Below are 6,000 nucleotides of genomic sequence, written 5' to 3'. Positions count from 1 at the left end.
GGGAGGAGGTGAGAGTTGGGGACAGCAGCCGTCGGACGGTTTCGAGGCTAGCAGTGACACGGCTGGACTCGGGCTGTGGAAGGACCACTTGGGTGGTGACAACAGTGGCCTGGACTTGGAGTGGGTGGACAGAAGGCAGGCGCAGTGGGTTTAGCAGCTAGAGGTGTGCCAGGCCCGCCCCCCCAGCATCCTGAGGGTCTGGGGGTGTCTGACTCATCTTCCACATTGCCGGAAATCTCTTTGCCAACTTTCTGCAGGAGATGGAAGGTGGCCTTTGAGGGGGACGGAGCTCTTGCCTCCGCCTCTCATCCACATTTCTCTGAAGGGGGTCCGCATTTGCTGTCTCCCTTTTCTCACCTCCCATTCACTGTTCAGCCCACTGCAATCTGGCTTCCACTCCCACGCCGCCGCCAGAATTCTCTCTCCCATGGTTACCAATGACCCCCTGAAGAGTGGGATCCGATAGACCAATTTAGGCTTTATCTTCCTGGACCACACCCCTCTTCTTGAAATTCTGTACCCCAGAGGTAGTGCCTTCAGAATTCTTTTTTAAAAATAAAGTATTTTTTAATCCTCACCCAAGGCTATGTATTTTTTGATTATTGATTTCAGAGAGACAGGAAGGGAGAGAGAGAAAGAGAGGGACAGAAACATTGATGTGAGAGAGAAACATTGATTGGTTGCCTCCCATACACACCCCAACCGGGGGTTGCATCCAAAACCCAGGTATGTGCCCTGACCGGGAATCAAACCCGCAACCTTTTGGTGTACAGGGCGACACTCCAACCAACTGAGCCACCTGGCCATGGCCAGAACTCTTTACAATGCAGGTTCCAGGGCCCCAGAACACCAGAATGGTTAGGGGCAGGAATCTGCATTTTTCACAAGCACCCTGCACACGCTCACAGCTGGGAGTCGCTGCTCTGTCCTAATGTGGGGGCGCCTCACTGTCCCGGATCTCCTCGAGACTCTTCCTTACTGGCTTTCTTGGGCCTTTCTTCCTCTGCTCTCTGTGCCTGCCTTGGCCTTCTTCCTTCTCACCAATCGTCTCGAAATTCTTCCTGCCCGAGGTCACCTTCTCATCAGTGAAAACTCCCCTTGGTTGCACTTCCTGGGCATTTACTGGAATCGAGGGTTGGATGTGTATTTTGGAAAAGCCCCCCCCGGAGCCTTGGCCGGTGTGGCTCCATGGGGCTGAAAGGTTACGCTCCGATGCCCAGTCAAGGCACACGCCTGGGTAGCGGGCCAGGTCCCCTGATGGGGGTGTGCAAGAAACAGCCGGTCAATGTTTCTCTCACCCATCGATGTTTCGCCCCCTCTGTTTCTCCCTCCCTTCCCCGGTCTCTAAAATCTTTAAAACAACAAAAGCCCCCTCTGGTGATTCCAGATACTCTCCCCGGGAGCTGTGCCCGCCCCCCCCCACCCCCCCCACACACACCTTGTTGAGAACTGCTGCCTTAAGCACTGTCCCTCGGGGACCTCATCCGCTCCTCGGTTCCCTATCAATGCCCTAGATTCTGACAGCGCTGGTATTTCTCTCTCCAGATCAGACCTCTTACTGGAGCTTCAAACCCATGTGTCCAACTGCCTTCTGGCATCTCCACCAGAATGTTCCAGAAGCCCTTCAGACTTTGCATGTCCCAAGCAGAACTGATCATCTCCCTCCAACCCGCTCTCCCTGCATTTCCCACCACCGTGAGTGGGTACCCCACCCACCCAGGAGCCTCCACCAGAAACCAGGGTCTCACCCTCCAACTTTCTCCACCATGACCCTCCTCCAGTCATTTACAAATCCGCCTGTTCTGACTCTTCGTTGTGACTCTGTCCTGATTACAGCCCCTCTGGTCACGTTCATGGCCCCCACATGGACACAGTACCACGATCCCACCTGTATTACTGCGACCACTTTCTAATGGGCCTCGCTGAGTGTAATTCTCTGTCCTCTCCCGGTAGCTCCCCGAGAGGAAGGGCTCTGTCCTGTTCATTTCTACATCCCTGGGGTCCATGCCGGATCCCGCAGAGAATCGGTGCTTGGTCAGTGTTTCGTGAATGAACGTGTGAGCGAAACCTTGAGGTGGACAGGGTCCTGCCCTACTTCTTCAGACTCAGCCCCGGTCGGTCCCCAAGACTCAGCCTGTGCTCCAGCGACACCCTGCCACGCATGGCTCCTGCCGTTCACAGCGGCTGACAGTGGCTACCCTGGAATCAGCTAGCAATGGCAATCAGCTGCGAGTCGCGGAGATGGGAAAAACAGTGACTTAAAACAGCCTGAATGTGTTATCTTACACTTCTGGAGTCAGAAGTCTGAAGTGGGTGTCACCGGGCTAATGTCCAGGTGCCCTCGGGATTCTTCTGTCCCTCCGGAGGCTCCAGGGGAACCGTCTCCCTCCCTCGTCCCACATCTCAAGACTTCTAGCCTCCTCTGACGGGGACGCCTCCACCTCCCTCCTCTGCGTCCAAGGACGTGCGGTTACACTTTGGGCCCGTCCACACAACCCAGGTTAATCTCCTCATCTCAGGGTTGTTCCGATTAGCAACCTTTTTTTACCCCATACTTACTTTTTAAATTTTTCCAATTACAGTTGCTATTTGATATTGTATTAGCTTCAGGTGTACTGCATAGCGGTTAGACATTTATTTCACCTACAAAGTGTTCCCCCTGATATTACCTGTCCCCACCTGGCCCCGCACATAATGTCACAATACTATGGACGACATTCCCCAGGCTTCTCTTGACAGCCCTGTGACTGGTCTGTAACTGCTGATCTGTACTTCTCGGTCCCTTCTGTGACAGCGTGCCCCTCTGCTGCATGATGTGACATGTTCACAGGCTCCCGGGGATCCGGACGGGCGGGTCTTTGGGGGGCCATCCTTCCACCCACCACCGTCGGTGTGGGCGAGCTTCCTGCGTGTAGTTGAAAAGACTGTCTATTCCGTAATTGCTGTGTCGGGTCGAGTTTGTGAATCATTTTGTCTGAATTTTCTATATTTGTACTAAATTCTGTGTCCGTTACCTCTGTAAGTTATTGAGAGAGCTGCGTTGGAATACCCCACCACGTTTGTGGGTTTGTCCGTTTTGGTTCTGTGTTTACGCATTAGGAAGCTGAGTTGATACATGTGCACACATTTATAACTGTTCTGTCTTCCCGAGAAGCTGACTCTCTATCATCATAAAACGCCCCTTTTATCTCGAGAGTGCGTCTTGTGTTAAAGTCTACTTTAAACCAAGCACGACTATACTAACTTTCCTTGAATTAGTGTTTGCATAGTATTTTTTTTTAAGATTTTTATTTATTTTATTTTTAGAGAGGGAAGGGAGGGAGGGAGAGAGAGAGAGAGAGAGAGAGCGAGAGAGAGAGAGAGAAACATCAATGTGCGGTTGCTGGGGGTTATGGCCTGCAACCAAGGAATGTACCCTGGCTGGGAATCGAACCTGGGACACTTTAGTTCCCAGCCCGCGCTCAATCCACTGAGCTACGCCAGCCAGGGCAGTGTTTGCATAGTATTTATTTTTTATCCTTTAAATTTCACCTTTCTATATAATGATTTTAAAGTCCAGTTGACAACAGTAATGTTTTAATTGAAATGTTTATCTATTTATATTGAATGTAGTTATCCACTTACATTAAACTGAGGTTTAACTTACTTAACTTCCTATCTATTTTTTGTTTATCCCACCTCGTGTTCCTTTTTCTTTCTTTCTTTTGTGGCCTTCTTTTGAATTATTTTTATTATTCCAGTTTTTTCTCCTATAGTAGCTTGTTAGTTACATATTCTTTTATAATCCCTTTCGGTGATTCCCTTAGAAAAATATCACATTGATCCCAGACTTATTAAAGCCTGGTGAATTATTAATACGTTTACTACTGCCAGAGCCAGCAGGAGCATTAGAGCATTTTAAGTGCATTCACCTCTTCCGACCTTTTATTCTGTCGCTGTTGTGAATTTTAAACCTCACAAGACATAATTGTTATTAGTCTTTTTAATCAATGGTGACTTAGATTCATCCACGTATTTATGCGTTCCACTGTTCTTCACTGGAATTTCCATGCTTGCTTTCACAATGGTCTTCTCTCTCCTTTGGAGAAGCTGTGTTGGTTACAAAAACTGTGAATGATGAATATTCTGGTCTTTCTTTGTCTGAAACACCTTTGTTTAAAAATATTGTATTTATTTATGTTTAAAGAGAAGGGAGAGGAGGGAGGAAGAGAGGGAGAGAATCATCCATATGCGAGAGAAACATCAACTGGTTGCCTCTCATATGTGCCCTGACTGGGGATTGAACTGGTAACCTTTTTGCTTTGCAGGATGATGTCCAACCAACTGGGCCATACCTGTTAGGGCTCATCTTTATTTTTGAAGCATTTTCAATGCATATGGATTTATAGGGTGTCTGTTGTTTTCTTTCAGCACTCTGAAGATGTTATTCTATTGTCTTCCTTCTCCTGTCCTTTTACTGAGAAGTCAGCTGTCCGTCTTGTCATCACTGCTTGGAAAGTAATGCCTCCTTTTGCCTTGAGATCTTTTGAGTCTTTTGAAAAATATTTTACTTATTTTCAGAGAGATGGGAAGTGAGGGAGAAAGAGAGGGAGAGAAACATCAATGTCTGGTTTGCCTCTTGTGTGCCCCCACCTGGGGACCTGGTCTGCAACCCAGGCATGTGCCCTGACTGGGAATTGAACCAGTGACCCTTTGGTTCACACGCCAGCACTCATTCCACTGAGCTACACCAGCCAGGGCACCTTTTGAGTTTTTTGTTTGTCTTTGATTTATAGCTGTTTCACTATCAAAGTCCTAGTTGTGTGTGTGTGTGTTTTTTCTTTTGCATTTCTTGTGTCTGGAGTTCCCTGAGATTCTTGAATCTATGACTTAGTGTCTTTCAATGTTTTTTGGAAAATTCTCAGTTTTTATTCAAATATTATTTCCATCCTATTTGCTCTCTTCCCTTCTTCTGGAGCTCCTTCCACACGTTAGACCTCCCACTATGTCATGTATTAATCTCAGGCTCACATTTTCCCTGTACTTTCTGTTCTTTTCCTTCGTTCTTTATTTTGGATTGTTTCTCTTGACCTCTCTAATGGAGTTCATAAATCCCTTCACCAGCTATGTCTAATCTGCTGTTAAATCTATTTACTGAGTTCACAAGTGCAGTTAATGTATTTTTTCAGTTTTAGAGCTTTCATTTGATCATATTTTATAGTTTACAGTTCTATTGAAATTCTATTTTCCATCTAAATTCTTGAATATATTAGCCATAATCATTTTTAAGTCTGGATCTTTTAACTCCACCGAGTGGATGTCTTAGAAAGATCTTTCTAAAATTTGACTTTTAATTTTGAGATGACCATAGTTTCACATTCAGTTATAAGAAATAATGGAGATCAACTTCATGTGCTCTTTATCGAGTTACCCCCAGGGATGGCAGCCTGCAAAACTAGTGTGGTGTCACAACTGGGATACCGACGTCCATACTGTGTTGTTCGGATTTCCCTACACAAACTCATGTATATGTGTATGTTTATTTATTTCTGTGCAGTTTTAACACATGTGTAGGCCCACTGACCTTTAATTTTTTTCTCTCATAGTTTGCAGGCATTCCATTTTGGCCCCAGGTGTATCTAATAATTTCTTCATTCGCCAAACCTTGTGTACCAAAAATATAATGAGAGTTTGAGTGATGTCATTATCTTCCTCAGGAGGGAATTTCCTTTTGTTTTTGGCAGGGTATTAGTCAAGGGGCAGACACTTTATTTATTTCTTTTTTAAAAAATTTTGAAGTTTTTTAAAATTCATTTTTAGAAAGAAAGAAAAGGTCGGGGAAAGAGAGGGAAAGAAACATCAATGTGTGGATGCCTCTCACATGGCCCCCTGCCCCCGGGACCTGGTCCACAACCCAGGCATGTGCCCTGACTGGGAATTGAACTGGCGACCATTTGGTTTGCAGTCCGAGCTCAATCCACTGAGCTAGGCCAGCCAGGGCTCCATGTAATTTCTTGAACA

The sequence above is a fragment of the Phyllostomus hastatus genome, unplaced genomic scaffold, assembly GCF_019186645.2.
Source record: "Phyllostomus hastatus isolate PE091 unplaced genomic scaffold, TTU_PhHast_1.1 phas_contig_198, whole genome shotgun sequence".
Classification (NCBI taxonomy): Eukaryota; Metazoa; Chordata; class Mammalia; order Chiroptera; family Phyllostomidae; genus Phyllostomus; species Phyllostomus hastatus.
The sequence above is the reverse complement of the archived record's forward strand: the minus strand, read 5'-3'. Positions refer to the sequence as shown.